We start from the raw sequence: 15950 nt of genomic DNA, 5'->3' as shown, positions 1-15950 counted from the left end.
CTTTCTCCCTTCTAGCAGTTGGAGGATTTGAACTGTCTGCTTTTGCAGTGCAACTCTTCACCCACTAGGCCACCAGGTCTCCATACTTTTAAGGTTAGTAATTGAGCACAAACCTTGAGATCGTTGGCACATGTATATACTTGTGCAATTATTTCCCAAATAAAGGTGCCCTTGTGGTCATTCTCCCACCCCCTGCTCAAGACAACCACTAAGCTTTCTCTGTATACATAGTTCTGCAAATTTCCATCCATGGAATCACTCAGTATGTACTCATTTTTGTGCATCTGGTTTCTTTCTTATTTTGTGATTAATTTTGTGCTGTTGTTGGGAATGTACACTGCAGCCCGTATACCCACTCAGCAATTTCCCCCTGTCCAGTGCTGTGACAGTGATGACATTTTTGAATTGTGCATCCATGCTCCCCTCCACTTTTGAGTTGTCCTTCCTTCATGCACATCGGTTCCCTGTGCCCTAAAGCTCCTGTCCAGTCTTTGGAGTTGCTGTTTGTGTTTTGATCCCATATAGACTGATCGTAAAGAAAGGAGAATGCTCAAGACAGACATTCTTTACTAGCTAAGCTACACTTTTATTTGGTTTAAAGAAGGCTTTAAAAAAAAAGAAGGCTTCAGGGATACTTTTCTTTAAAGATTCTTTCAGGACAGCATATGGCTCCAGAAGATAAATCCAGATGCCGTGAGATCCTGAATGTCCCCTCTTCCTCAAGAGTCTTCTATGGAGTCTTTGATCAAGATGTTTGGTAGTGGTACCTGCACACCATCCAGTTTTGGTCTCGCGGTAGAGGAGGCAGTTGCCATGGAAGCAGTTGGCCACACATCCATTTCCTCTTCCTATTCCTATCTGGCTTCTTTCCATAATCTCCCCCCACTTCTCTGAGATATGTAATAATGTCATATTTGCATATAAAATACTGCATGTAGTTCAGCTCTGTTCTTGTTTCATAGATTGGCTTCGCAATATTTTTTTTGTTTGTTGTGAAAACAGTTTCTATATATGGTGCTACAAGATCCCTTAGTACAAGCAGACAGTACGTCTCAGCTTTGGAAACTGTACACAACATGTGATGCTTCACAAATTATCCTGTAGTCCTTGTGCAGGGTCTGTGCTGATCTTCTCTGTGTTGGTTCCGTTTCAGTGTCTGCGGACACGAGCATTCAACATCGTCATTTTCAGATTCCTTCATGCTGAAGATAATGTCAGTGTTCCTTCCGCTTTGTTGCTGCGTTTTATTTCTGTTGTCCCTTGCGTGACTGTCCCCAGTTTGTCTCTTCTCTTGATGAGGATTTGGACTTTTTCCTGTTTCTGACGATGATGCATAAAGCTGCTGTGAATGTTCTTGTACGAGTCTCAGTGTGGAAATACATTGTTATTTCTCAAGTAAAAACCTATAAGGGGAATTGTGGGGGTCAGAAGATAGATGTGTATTTTAACTTTGTTAGAAACTACCTAAGAGTGTCTCAAGGTAGTTGTAATTTCCTAGCATCACTGTCCTCTAACTTTAGGGGAGATGCTAAGAATCAAGATCAGCCCAAGCCTGATTCTGAGGTGGCAGACACGTGGCTTCCACTTGCCAATCTTTGTACTGATTATGACACCGGCCGTCCTCCTGACTGCACACTTGCCTTCTCTGCTGAGCTTGATAGTTCCAGAACTCACAGATTGTACTATGGATTATGTGATTTCTTAACTGGCTACCACTAGGTATCAGGAACAACTTAGAAGTCACAGGAGCAGTTTAGAGGACAAATGTTTGCCATTCATTATAACTTCCAACCCAGACGCTGTCACCTACTTCTCACCTGGGCCCCTCTGCCCCTCTGCCCCGGGCCCTGCTCAGCCAGGTGTTAAAATTCTTGTGTCCACTCTGCTGGGAGACACCTCACTCCACTCGTAAGGCAGTGAACAACAGGTCTGAACCTTTTACTAGCTTGTCCCATCCTCACACTTCCTGACACACTAGAGCCCATTGTGGCAGTCACTGTGGCAGTCCACCTGGTTGAGGTCTTCCTCTCATTGGTCCTCGACCTTCCAAGCCTCAAGTCCTTCTCCAAGGAACAGCCTCTCTTAGCAACATGCCCAAAGTATGTGAGATGAAGGTTCAACATCTTTGCCTCCAAGGAACACTCTGGCTGCACCTTCTCCAAGACATATTTGTTTGTTCTTTTGGCGATCCATAGGATATTCAGTACTCTTCTCCAACACCAAAGCTTAAAGGCATCAATTCTTCTTCTGTCATCCTTATTCATGGTCCACCTCTCAGCAAGTGATTGAAGAGACCATGGCCTGAGTCAGATGCACCTTAGTCCTCAAACTGACATCATTGCTCTTCAGTAATTTGGAGCAGTCACTAACAACAAGCTTTTTCAGTGTAATACATCTTCTGATTTCCTGACTGCTGCTATCAAGGGTGTTGACTGTGGTTCGAAGTAAGATGAAATTGTTGACAATTTAAATCTTTTCTCCATGTATCATGATGTTGCCTATAGGTCCAGTGTTAAGAATTTTTGTTTTCTTGACGTTGAGATGCAATCAATATTGAAGGCTGTATTCCTTGATCTTCTGCAACAAGTGCTTCAAGTCCTCCTCATTTTAACAAGCAAAGTTGTGTCATCTGCATAATGCAGGTTATTGATGAGTCTTTCTCTGATCTTCCCCCCCCACCAAGGAGAAAGCAAAGGCAGTTTTTTAGAAAGTACATTCCAGAGAGAGGAATGGGAGAGGACCCTTCCTCCGATCTTGATGCCATATTCTTCTTCATAGATCCCAGCCTCTCAAATAACTTGGCTAAGCATACATATTGAATAGATATGGAAAGAGGATACAACCCTTACACAGCCCTTTTTAAATTTTAAATCATGTAGTTCATGTTTCCTTGCCCTGTTTGCGCAGTAACCTCTTGGTCTAGGTATAGGTTCTGCATGAGCACAATTAAATGTTCTGAGATTCCCATTCTTCTCAGTGTCAGCCATAACTCGTTATAATCCACACAGTCAGATGCCTTTGCATAATCAATAAAGCATAAATAGACACTTCTGTCATGGACCTTGGTGCCACGGCCTCTTCTAAATCCTACTTGAACTTCTGGCAGTTCCCTATCTATCTACTATTGTAGCCATTTATTAATTATCTTCAGTATTTTGCTTGTTTGATAGTTTCCACATTCTATTGGGGTTCATCTTTCTTGGGAATGGGAACAAATACGGATCTCGTCCAATTGCTTGGCAGAGAGCTGTCCTCCAAATTTCCTGGCATAGACTTGTGAGTGCATTCAGAGCTGTATCTTTTAGTTGAAACAAGTCAGTTGCTGTCCTCTTCATTCTTGGGGACTTATTTTTGTCAGTGCCTTTAGTACAGCTTCACCTTCATTACCATTGCCTCATGTGGTACTTCCTGAAATTTTTCAGTATCAAATTTTTTTTTTACATTGGCTCTCCTCTGTCTCTATATTCTCTCCATCTTCTTTTGATGCTTCCTGGATCATTCAACATATTGCCCATACTATCCTTCAATACTCTATGAATTTTGATAAATGCCGTAGTTGTAGAGGGGCTTCAGGCCTTTTGTTCATAGGATTGCTATGAGTCGTGTTCGACTCAAAGGCATTCAACAACAACAATCCCTCAATACAACAATTCAAAACTTGAATTTGTTTTTCAGTTTTCTTAGCTTGAGGAATGCAGAGAGAGTTCGTGTTGCAGACCGAGGGTCCCAAAGAATGGAATAATTTTATAATTATTAATAATGAGACAAACAGCCAGGAATGAGATAGAGCAGAGAGCATAAAACAGAGGGCCAGCAGTTCTCGACTGAAGACCCCAAGTCATGTTTCTCTGTGTATTTATTGATGATCTGGGGAAGCAAATAACAAAAGGAATTCCTTGTAAACGAAGGCTGTATTTTTCTCTATTGCCAGCCTAATGCTCTAGCTCAGGAAGTATTTCCCAGGAAGTAACACTCTGTAGGAGGGCCCTAGCTGTCTCCTGTCTGCAGGAAACAAACAGGTTATTTTCTGGAATCTGTCACAAGAGAAATCCTAACTTATAAATCTGTAATTCCTTCAATTCCTGAACAGGGATTTTCATATAATATAAAGTATAAAGTTTGGCTTCCCATAAATTCGTCCCTTTTTGATCTTCAATTCCAGCTCTACACATTCCATTATAATACTTTGCTTTGTCTTCTCGAGCTGCCCTTTGAAATCTTCTGTTCAGCTCTTTTACTTTAGCATCATTCCCCCTTGTTTTGACTTCTTGCCGCACTAGTGCAGTTTTCAGAGTCTCTTCTGACATCCGGTTTGGTTTTTTCTCCTCTGTCTTCATAATGACCTTTTGCTCTTCATTGATGATGTCCTTGATATCAGCTCAAAACTCATCCAGTCTTCAATAATTGGTGCTCAATGCTTCAAGCTTATTCTTAAGATGATTGTGAAATTCGGGTGGAATAGACGCAAGATCATATTTTGGCTCTTGTGGACTTTTAAAAATTTTTTTGGCTTCAATTTGAACTTGCACATAAGTAATTTTTTTTTATTTTATTTTTTTGTGTGTACCATCAACTTAGATCTGACTGGTACAGGAGGAGATTGCCCCTTTTTCTCCAGCAGAGCATCTGGTGGATTCGAACTGCACACCTCTGGGATTTCAGTGCAGCTTTTTGCCACTAGGCCATCAGAGCTCACTGCACATAAGTCTGTCCCTGGCATAGTTTTGACTGCTGGTATTAAGCTTCTCCAATAATTCCTTTCACAGATGTGGTCAATCTGATTTTTACGGAGTCCAAAAAGGGAGGACTTCTAAAATAGCAGGGCTCTGAAAATCCTTTGAACAGTTGAGGAATGTGGATAGTTAAAGTATTAGAGGCAGAGTCCAGATTGGAAGTAAAAAAAAATGAGGAAAAATAATGGCAAGCATCCTTTAATAATTCGAACATGGAATGTATGAAACAGGAATGTTGGAAAACTTTAAGTTGTGGAAAATGGAATGGAATGCATAAACATCGACATTCTAGGCATTCGTGAGATGAGATGGACTAGCCTTGGCCACTTTGAATCAGATAATCACATGGTATACTATATACTGGAACTGAAAAACAAAACAGTGTTGCTTTCGTAGTCAAAAAGTCAATTGCACATTCTGTCCTGAAGTACAATGTTGTGAATGATAGAATATTACCCGTATGCATACAAGAGAGACCTGTTAGGGGAGCTCTGGTGGCCTAGAGGCAAGAAGCTGCACTGCAATCCCAGAGGCACGCAGTTTGAATCCACCAGATGCTCTGCCGGGGAAGGAGGGACAGTCTCCTCCAGTACCAGTCAGGTCTGATTTGATGGCACACACACAAAAATAATAATAAAATAAATACTTTAAAAAAAAAAGAGAGACCTTTTAATACAACTGTTACTCAAATTTACACCTGTATAGGTAAAGTAAAAGAGGAGAAAATGCAAAATTTTTAACAAATCTTGCAGTCTAAAATTGACCAAACATGCAATCAGAATGAATTAATGATAATAGGTGCAAATTGGAAAAGTTGGAAACAGTGAGGAAGAAAGAGTAGTTGGAAGGTATGGATTTGGTGACAGAAATGAGGCTGGAAATAGAATGATCAAATTTTGCAAAATGTTCATAACACATCCATGTATATTTTACATACATATTCAGCATACCTTTTGTTTTGTTTTGTATGGTTTTTTTAGAAATTTAATACATTTTTTTTAAAAGTCCACCACACTTTCCTGTCCCTCTCTTTGATCTCTCAGAGGTCTTGTGATTGCTTTGGGATTACTTTGATAATCCAGGATAATCTTCCCCATTTCAAGAGTCTTAATCTAATCATCTCTTCACAGTCCCTTTGGTCAAATAAAGTGACAAATTCAGATTCCAGGGGTTAGGACGGGGCCATCCCTCCATCTCTTGGAGGCCATTGTTCTGCCTGCCCTGGTCTTCTGTGTTGTCTTCAGAAGTGTTACAGGTTTTGCTTTGATGATTAGATCTCTTTTCTGTCTCTAGTGTATTATGTGAAATAGAAGACAAGATTCCTATTTCTTTTTTTCTTTTTTAGTTGTGGTGAAAATGTACACGCCCAGACACCTGCTCATCCAACAACTTCCACATTACAATCCTATGACACTGGTAATGGGTTTCATGTATGTCGTGCTTGTCCCCTAAACAGAACTCTCCCGTGGGCCCCGCCCCCCAGCCCTCCAGTCTTTGGTTTCTGTGTATTTGCTTATCTTGTGTAAATGAACTCAGGCAGCATTTGTCCTCTTAGGACTTATTTTGCTCAGCACAGTGTTCAAGGTTCCTCCGTGCTGTGGCGTGCATGCATCGGGACTTTATTTTTCTTTCAAATATTCAAGCTCACTGACATCCAGTTGGAGCTGACTGACTGCTAGCTGACCTTCCTCCAGTGGGTTTTCCAAGGCTGTAAATCACATGGAAGAGGTTGTCCATCTTTATCCTGAGGATCCGCTTGTGCCTTTGAACAGCCAGCTTTTGAATTGGCAACACAACTCCCTATCTAGTAGGCCACCAGACCTCCTTTACAGCTGGAGAATAGATTGTTGTGTGAATCGGCTGCATTTTTTTTTATCTGTCCATCTGTCTATGTATATTTCAGTTTTTTCTGCCTTTTGACTGTTGTGTTAGGGGCTACAGTCAACTTGATACACTATTTTCTGTTCACATTGCTGCCTTTGCTGCTTATGAATACACACCCAGGATTGACATTTTTGGGTATCTAAGTGCTGTTACAACAGAAATATCACCAGCATGTAGCTTTAATGAACAGACATTTTCTTTGTCATGTTTTGGAAGGCTGGAGTCCAAATTCAGAGCACGACATCAGCTTTCTCTGACCCGGTCAGTTCTACAGGGAGATCCTTGTCTGTTTTCACCTTCTAATTCTCCATTCCTGGGATCTTCATGTTGGCGTAGTCTGGGGGTAGTTGCAGCACTAACCCAAAGGGGCCTCCTTTCTGGTGGTTCGAATCCAATAATCACTTAGGGAGGATAATAGGCAGTCTCCTCCCTGTTACGGTTTACAGCCTTGGAAGCCAGTAGAGGATCACTGAGTTAGAACCCCAGAGTGAGAGGATTGATGTCTGTTTCCCCTCAACCGTGCTCACCTAATTTCTTTCATTTCTCAAAAGAGACTGACATTAAATACACCTTGTGCTAATACCTCCCACATTAACATAACAAAGAACACCCATTCCCAAATGGGGTTACATTCACAGGATTAGGGTTTTCAGCATATATTATTGAGGAACTAAATTTAACCCTTAACACTGGATCATGCAGTAGCTCTATGTTCACATTTTTAGGAACTCCCAGCCTGTTTTGCAGAGTGGCTGTCACCACAGAATGAGGCTTCCAGTTTTTCCAATACTGGTTCTGTTTTGGTATTTGTTTTTTTATTGTTACTATTCTACTGGGAGCGAAGATACTGCATTGGTTTGATTTATATCTCTCTATGCTTCTTGGGAAAGGATATATTCACCTTGCTTGGATCCACAATTAACACCCTTAGTATGACAGTCAGGAAATAAGGAGCCGCATTGCACTGGGAAAATCTGCAGTTAGGGACCTTTCCAAATTATTGAAGAGTAGTGATGTCATTTTGAGAACTCAGGTGTGTCTGATTCAGGCCATAGTCTTTCCAATTATTAGCTATGCATCCGAGACCTGGACAGTGAATAAGGATGACAGAAAAAGAATTGATACCTTTGAGCTGTGGTGTTGGAGAAGAGCACTGAACATCCCATGGATGGCAAGAGAACAAACAGATAAGTTTTGGAGAGAGTGCAGCTGGAGTGCTCTTTGGAGGCAAGAATGATGATGCTTTGCCTCACATACTTTGGACATGTTGTTACAAGGGGATATTCTTTTTTTTAGGAGGTGCTATTCCTTGGAGAATCACATGATGTTGGGAAGGGTGGAGGGTTGTTAAAGACGAGGAAGACCCTCAACCAGGTGGATTGACACAGTGATTGCTGCAGTGGGCTCCGGTATCAGGAAGTATAAGGATGGTGCAGGACAGGATAGGGTTCAGATCTTTTGTTCATAGGGTCACTATGAGTTATACTCAACTCGACAGCATCTAATAACAACATGCTCCTTGGAAGGGAGCTCTGGCAACCTAGTGGCAAGAAGCTGTGCTTCAGTCCACCAGCTGTTCTGTGGGAGAAGGATGGGCAGTCTCCTCAGCAAACCTGCTAGAGAATCAGCTGTGGGTCAGTTTTGACTTGACATACAGAACAGCATGCTCCTTGGAGGCAAAGATGATGAAGTTTCATGTTGCATACTTTGGACATGTTGCTAGGAGAGATTATTCCTTGGAGAGGGATGTCATGCTTAGAAGAGGGCATGCAGTCAGTGTAAGAGAGGAAGACCTTCAACCAGGTGGGTTGACTGTGGCAGTGGGCCTGAGTGTGTCAGATGTTGCAAAGATGGAACAGGGTAGGACAGTGTTCAGATTCGTTGTTCACAGGGTCATACCCCACTTGACAGCACCTAATAACAGCAGCAATAACTACTGGTGGCTTAGTAGTAAGGGGTTGCACTGCCAACCCACAGGAACATGGTTTGGAATCCACCAGATACTTTGTGAGAGAAAGATGGACAGTCTCCTCTTGTGCAGTTACTGCTTCTAAAAACCCACTGGAGGATCAGCTATGGGACACTTCCAACTCAGTGATACACAACAGCAACAATGGCTACTATAGGGAGCCCTGATCACATAGTGTGTGATGTCTGCTCACTGAAATGTTGGCAGTTGAGATCTATGATCTGTTCTAGAAGAAAGATGGGCCGTCTTTTCCTGTAAAGGCCTCCGTGGAGGGTTGTTCTGGGTTGGAACTGACTTGACGGCTTGTTTGTTTCATGTCTTTGGTGAAATGTCTGTTCAAGTCCATTGCTCGTTTCTTGGTTATTAGTCTTTTTTTGTTTGGCACAGGTTTTATATGTGCATTAGCTATAACGCCCTTCCTTATCTGGTATGTTTCCCGAGTGCATTCTCTCAACCTAGAAGTTGTCTTTTCACTTTGGTGACAGAGTCACGTAATAAAAGATATGGTCTTACTGGTTTTGTCTTTTGTTATTTGAGCTTTGATTATTACTCTTTTTTAAAAAATATGTTTTAAAAAGATCTATTTCTTTTAAAAGACCCTTTTTCCACTTTGAATTGCTTTGACTGTTGGGTTGAAAATGAATTCACCCAGTAGTTGTGGGTTTATTTTTTTATTCTCCCATTCTATTTCCCTGAGGTGTGTCTTTGTGTTTATACTAATATTACATTGTCTTTTTTTTAAAAAAAATGGTAAAGTTAATATTTTTATTAATAGAGAAAAAGATTTATATACAAGTGTTTAATTGAGATAAAAGCTAGATTCTGCAGTGGGAATTATGTCACAAAGTTTTGTAGAAGGTGAATATAATCAGCTGTCAATTTCTCCCTAATCTGAAGTACTTGAGTCCTTACTATCTAGTTGGGCTTTTTATTTTGTTTCATTTTATACTGGATTATTTATAAAGTTCAAATACATTGTTTTTCACATTGGATCTTTCCCATTTCCTTCACCACCGCGTCAAAGTGTATGACCCTATATGATTAACACCCCTCAACTCTCCTGCCCATCCTCACGCCTTTGCTTCCACCCTCCCTCCCTGGATCCTCATACTCATTCTGCAATAATGGTTTTATACAGTATTTGTCCTTAGGGGACTGAATTAGTTCACTCAGCTTAATGCTCTTCAGTTCCTCCCAAGTTAGGTAATAATTTACAAAATCATTGCTCCTGCGTGCTGTGTAGTATTCCATTGTGTGAACGTACTATAATTTCTCAATCCATATGATTGTGGTTGGACATCTGGCTGTTGCCATGTTCTTGCAGTGGTGAATAACACTGCTATGAACATTGGTGTACAATCTCCATTTTCTCAGGGTATATTCCAAGCAGTGGAATAGCTGGGTCATATGGAATTTTTACAGCTTTTGGGGTAGCGCCAAACTGCCTTCCAGAGTGGTTGTACCATTCTAATTTTTTTTGTGTGTGTGTGGATTTTTTGAGGCCTTTTCTAGTTTGGATGACTTGAAGGTGCTTCACATTTAAAAGTATTTTACAATCTAACTTTAAATCTAATATTCTGATGAATGAGGTCTCGATGAGCTCACTTTTGCTGGGTTTGAACTAGTAACATTTAGGTTAGTAGTCGGACATATCACACACTACTTTGTAGGGCTCCTGTTAATATTATAGAAGTTAGGGGTTTACACATCTCTTTGCTGGCAAGTCAGAAGTGACTCACAGGTTTTCAGAGTCTGTAAATAGTGTGGGAAGAGATGGCCCATTCTTTGGAGCAGCTGGGAAATTCGGACCACCAGACAGATTTTGCCTTTGGGCCAGGAGCACAGCACCTCCTGGGCCCATAGAGCGCCCCCCCATGGGATTTACAGCACATAGCGTTATTACACAGTACGGAGAATTAGGACCTAGCCAAGTTGACATGCATTTGGGGTGGGGCGGGACAAACACAATTTAATTCATGACACCTTGTGACTAAATTTGATTATACACCTTTAGCCAGAATACCACATAAAGGATACTGCGTTCTCTGTGCGTCACGTCATGAGGTATGCACTATGGACTGGATTCAACTCTTGATGATGTTCACTTGGATCTTTGAGCTAAGGTGTTGCTGACCAGGCTTCTCCACAGGAAAATTACTATTTTACCCTGTATAATTGATAAGTATTGGAGAAATGCTTTTGAGAAGATTAATGGACACCACTGTAATAGGCTTTTGGTTTTATTCACCTTTTTACGTCCTTACACCTACTAATTTTTACGTCCATTATTGATTTTTCCCCCCTTAACTTGTTTATGCTGTTTGAATGATTTAAAATCTCACTTTTTAGCTTTTTGTTACATAATAGAAATACAGTTGACTTGCATATTGCTGTAATGTCTCGTGACCTTGGTAAAGTTATATTTTCGTTCTAGTAGTTTTGTGTAGATTCCCTTGCGCTTTCTGCATAAACAGTCTGTCATATGAGAATGTAGATGGCCTTCTTTCACATATTTGTGCCTTCTCCTCCCCTCTTGCTTCCCCATTTTCTCACCGTACTGCACTAACTAGTACTTTAGTACCATGGTCAGTGGAATTAGTGAGAGTGGATATCCTTGCCTTGTTCTTGATTTCAGCAGAGAATTGAATCTTCACTCAGTGTCTCATGTTAGCTGTGCTTGCTTTGTTCTGTTATTTTTTATAGATGTCCTTTATTAGGCTGAGGATATTTTTTTTCTATTCCTGGTTTGTTGAAAGCTTTTTTTCTTGAATGTTTGTTGCCTCTTACAAAGTTCTCTTTCCACTCTACAAGGTACATTTTAACAAATGCAATTTTCTAGAATAAACATTTTTCGTCTTTTTTTATTTGTCTTTGTGGAGAATATACACAGCAAAACATGTACTAGTCCAATTGTCTGCATGTATTGATTCTATTGAATTGAATTCTAATATTGATTCTATTCCAGTTGTGCAACAATTTCACCTTCTTTTCTGAGTTGTTCCTTCTGCATTAACTTAAACTACTTCATCCCTCAAATTCCTTTCGATTTGCAGTTATCAGTTTAATCCCTTACAGCTAGTTTCTACAACCCCGTAGTGGTCAAGGCAGATATTAAACTAAACAAGTGTTTGGTTTAAAGAAGACTTAAGGGGTATAATGGGCGACTGGAATGCAAAAGTTGGGAACAGGGAAGAAGGATCAGTAGCTGGAAAACATGGACTCGGTGAGAGAAATGAGGCTGGAGATAGAATGATAGAGTTTTGCACATTCAATGATTTATTCATTACAAATACCTTTTGTAAGAAACATAAACGCAGGCTGTACACATGGATTTCACCTGATGGTATGCACAGGAATCAAATCTATTACATTTGTGGAAAGATTCACTGGACAAGCTCACTTATCAGCAGTGAAAACCAGGCCGGGTGCTGATTGTGGGGCAGACCACAAACTACTCATATGCAAATTCAAGCTGAAGTTGAGGGAAATTAAGTCAAGTCCACAGGAACCAAGATTTGACCTTAAGTCTGTCCCACTCAAATTTCAAAACCATCTCAGGAACAGGTTTGAGGCCTTGAACACCAATGAGCTCTGGGAGGATATCAAGAAAATCGTCCATCGCTCCTCTCGTTGGCGCGGCTCAGGAGTCCGCGGTGGCTGCAGTGGCGGCGCTGTTCACCCCGAGGTCCGCAGAGCTGGGTCCGAGCTGCGCGCTGTCGGCAGCACTGTGGCCCCGGCGCGACCCCAACCCCTGCTCCAGTCCCCGCCGCCTCCCGCCTGCCAGGCCGCCTGCGCTTCCTTCCCCGCTGGCAGGGTCCAGACGGAAGATGGTGCAGAAGAAAACTGCCGAGAGGGAGGGCTTCCGCCGCTCGTACAAGGGGGTGAATCCTTTCGAACTGGCCTTCTCCCTAGAACAGGTCCACCTCGGGGACGGGGATGGGGACACCGACTTCGGCCCAGCCCGCCCAGATGTGCCTGCGAGCCAGCCCATCGACATCCCAGATGCCAAGAAGAGGGGGAAGAAGAAGAAGAGGTGCTGGGCCACCGACAGCTTCTCAGGACGCTTTGAAGATGTGTACCAGCTGCAGGAGGACGTGCTAGGTGAGGGCGCACACGCCCGAGTGCAGACCTGTATCAACCTCATCACCAACCAGGAGTATGCAGTCAAGATCACTGAGAAGCAGCCGGGGCACAGCCAGGGCAGGGTGTTGCGGGAAGTGGAGACGCTGTACCAGTGCCAGGGACACAGGAATGTTCTGGAACTGATAGAGTTCTTCGAGGAGGAAGACCGCTTCTACCTGGTGTTTGAAAAGATGCGTGGAGGCTCCATCCTAAGCCAGATCCACCAGCGTCGGCACTTCAACGAGCTGGAGGCCATCGTGGTGGTGCAGGACGTGGCCAGTGCCCTGGACTTTCTGCACAACAAAGGCATCGCCCACCGGGACCTCAAGCCAGAAAACATCCTGTGTGAGCACCCCAACCAGGTCTCCCCCATGAAGATCTGTGACTTTGACCTGGGCAGTGGCATCAAGCTCAACGGGGACTGCTCCCCCATCTCCACGCCGGAGCTCCTCACCCCGTGCAGCTCAGCCGAGTATGTGGCCCCCGAGGTGGTGGAGGCCTTCAGCGAGGAGGCCAGCATCTACGACAAGCGCTGTGACTTGTGGAGCCTGGGCGTCATCCTCTACATCCTGCTCAGCGGCTACCCGCCCTTCGTGGGCCATTGTGGCAGCGACTGCGGCTGGGACCGCGGAGAGTCCTGCCTGGCCTGCCAGAACATGCTGTTTGAGAGCATCCAAGAGGGCAAGTACGAATTCTCGGACAAGGACTGGGCCCACATCTCCTTCGCTGCCAAAGACCTCATCTCCAAGCTCCTCGTGCGTGATGCCAAGCAGAGGCTGAGTGCCGCTCAGGTCCTGCAGCACCCCTGGGTGCAGGGGGTGAGTGCAGGGCAGGGGCACAGAGGGATGGAATGCAAGAGCGCCCCAGAGAACACGCTGCCCACGCCCATGGTCCTGCAGAGGAACAGCTGTGCCAAAGACCTGACATCCTTCGCGGCCGAGGCCATTGCCATGAACAGGCAGCTGGCCCAACGCGAGGAGGACTCAGACGCGGATGGCGAGGCGGGGCCTGGCATGCCCGTCCTCATCCGAGCTACCTCACGCTGCCTACAGCTGTCGCCGCCTACCCAGTTGCAGCTGTCCCAGCGACGCTAGAGGGCCAGCCTGTCCCGGGGAGCAGCGCCCGTGGTCCTGGTGGGCGAGCGGGCTTGAGCTCCATGGCCGCCCCTGTACATAGCCCTGCCCCCCTAGATTGACAGGTTTTTTTTAGCTATTTTCACGGCTGGTGGCGGGGCTGGTGTCCTAAGCCCCGAGCTCAGCTGGGGGTGGTGGTTTCTGTATAAGGCTTTGCTGTTGGGTTCCCCCCCCCTTTTTTCCTTTTTCTCTCCCTCACCTGCCTTCCCCCTCTTCTCCCTATTTTTAATGGTATTACAAGCAAAAGCAAGCACCCAGGTACTTGGGGAGTGTGGTTGCCTGGTTTCCTCTCCCTACACCCCCATACCCCCGCCTGTACTGTGAACGCCCCACCAGCCCCTTGCTAAGGTCACCTGCCATCCCCCAACCTCAGGAGAGCCCTGCCCCGCCTGCAGGGGAGGGCAGCCCAGGTGGCCAAGTGACACCCCTGTCCCATCCCTGGGACCTCTCCCTCTCCCATTGATACCAGATTTTCAGGTGGATGGCTGCAGCATCTCCCCCATGACCCCATATCCTCTCAGTGGCTTTGTCGGGCCAGGGGGGTCCCCCTCTGCGGGGCTGGAGGGCCTGGGTGCACACTACCCACTGGGTTTCCCCACCCCCAACTCCCTTATCCCAGCGTCCCTCTCCTTCCACCGTCAGTGGCCCTACCCCTTTCATTCCTGTGTCCCCATGGGAATCAACAATCCAGAGCTTCCTTCAAGCCTTTGGAGGCCAGACCCAGCCTCTGCCCTTGACCTTAAGATGCAGCTGCTGCTGGCCACTCACCTGCTGATCCCACCCCTGTCCAGGTAGCCCGAACTGCGCTAATCTGCAGGCTCGGGAGTGGGCATCACAGCAGCATGAGCTGCATGGGTGCCAGGCAGGCCGTGTAGGGTCCTGGGCACCAGGGTTCTGTCGCGGGCCTCCTGACCATGCCCGACCAGACCTGCCGACCTGGGAGCTGGGCCAGCTCCGGTTTCCATCCGTGGTCTGTATCCTCACGGGCAGGGGATGCCGATTGCTGCTGTCCAGCCTGTGCCCCTATGGCACCCAGGACCCGCCGGGCAGCGCGTGGTCTCTGCTATCCCCCTCCCTGCACACCCCATCCCCTTCCGGGCGGTGAAATACTATGCAATATGCGCTGCTTCTCCGTGCACACGGGGTCGCCAGTCAGGGAGGGGGTGGCGGCTGGGAGAGGGGCCCCCCTCCCGGCCAAGTGCCCACCCCCACCAGGACGGCCTAGCCCCCCAGTCAGCTCAGGGCGGGGACAGCCCGGCTTAGTCGGGATTGCTCCTAGTGTTTAGTTAGGTTTTTAAAAAACATCAGTGGACCCCTCCCTTCCCTGTTCTCGAAGAATACTTGAATGTTGGAGCCACAGGCGAGAGATTCAGGGTCCAGGCCCCCTTTCCCGGGGTCCCCTTCTCTTCCCAAGTCTGGAATGATCGGCACCACCTTCGGTGGCCAGCGGGGGGCTATCGCCCTCTCCCTGGCTCTCCGCTGACCTGGAGCTGTGGACTGGTTTTTCCAAAGACGTCCTGTTGCGCTTCCTGGCGGGGGTGGGGTACGGGCCGCCCACCCTCCAAGCCCTGCCATTTCTCCACCACCAGTGATTCCACTTTTGCATCTGGGGATTCCCTGCATTTTTGTAACCAGAACGAAACGTGGTCCCCTCCGCCTGAGGCGGGTGGCTCTGAGCTCATACTGTGAAAGTGGGCGAGGGGCACAGCCTTCCAACGTCCAGATGTTGAAAGAAAAAATTTTTTTCAGACTTTTTTAAAGTGGGGAAAAACATCCAAGCACTTTAACTGCATTGCACCAGGTGAACTGACAGCTCGAAACTTTCCCTTTTACACCAACCGTAGAAGCCAGAGTTTTGTATTCTGTTTTGTAAGGATTTAATAAAAGTCATAAAAAGAAAAAAAAAGAAAATTGTCCATGAAGAATGCAAAAGATCATTACAAAGGCTAAAGAAGAAAAGACCAAGATGGATGTCAGATGAGACTCTTGAGTATTGCATTAGAGTGCCAAGAAGCCAAAGCGAAAGGAAGAAATCAAGAAACCAAAGAGCTGAATAGAAAATTTCAAAAGGCAGCTCAGGATGACACAAAGCAAGATACTATAATGAAA

General features: G+C 45.2%; 1 protein-coding gene and 1 pseudogene across 2 annotated transcripts in view; both read left to right on the top strand.

Annotated features, from left to right (window-relative positions):
• XRCC1 (X-ray repair complementing defective repair in Chinese hamster cells 1) overlaps positions 1 to 15950 on the top strand; it is a 55578-nt gene that overhangs the window by 22262 nt on the left and 17366 nt on the right. The gene's annotated exons all lie outside the window — the stretch shown is intronic.
• LOC102868353 lies at positions 12414 to 13859 on the top strand (annotated as a pseudogene). Its single transcript, XR_439013.1, has 2 exons — positions 12414 to 13526; positions 13566 to 13859. The product of XR_439013.1 is annotated as an MAP kinase-interacting serine/threonine-protein kinase 2-like (transcript).

The sequence above is a fragment of the Elephantulus edwardii genome, unplaced genomic scaffold (genome assembly GCF_000299155.1).
Source record: "Elephantulus edwardii isolate Elephantulus edwardi_28Jun2011 unplaced genomic scaffold, EleEdw1.0 scaffold00308, whole genome shotgun sequence".
NCBI lineage: Eukaryota > Metazoa > Chordata > Mammalia > Macroscelidea > Macroscelididae > Elephantulus > Elephantulus edwardii.
The sequence above is the reverse complement of the archived record's forward strand: the minus strand, read 5'-3'. Positions and strand labels throughout refer to the sequence as shown.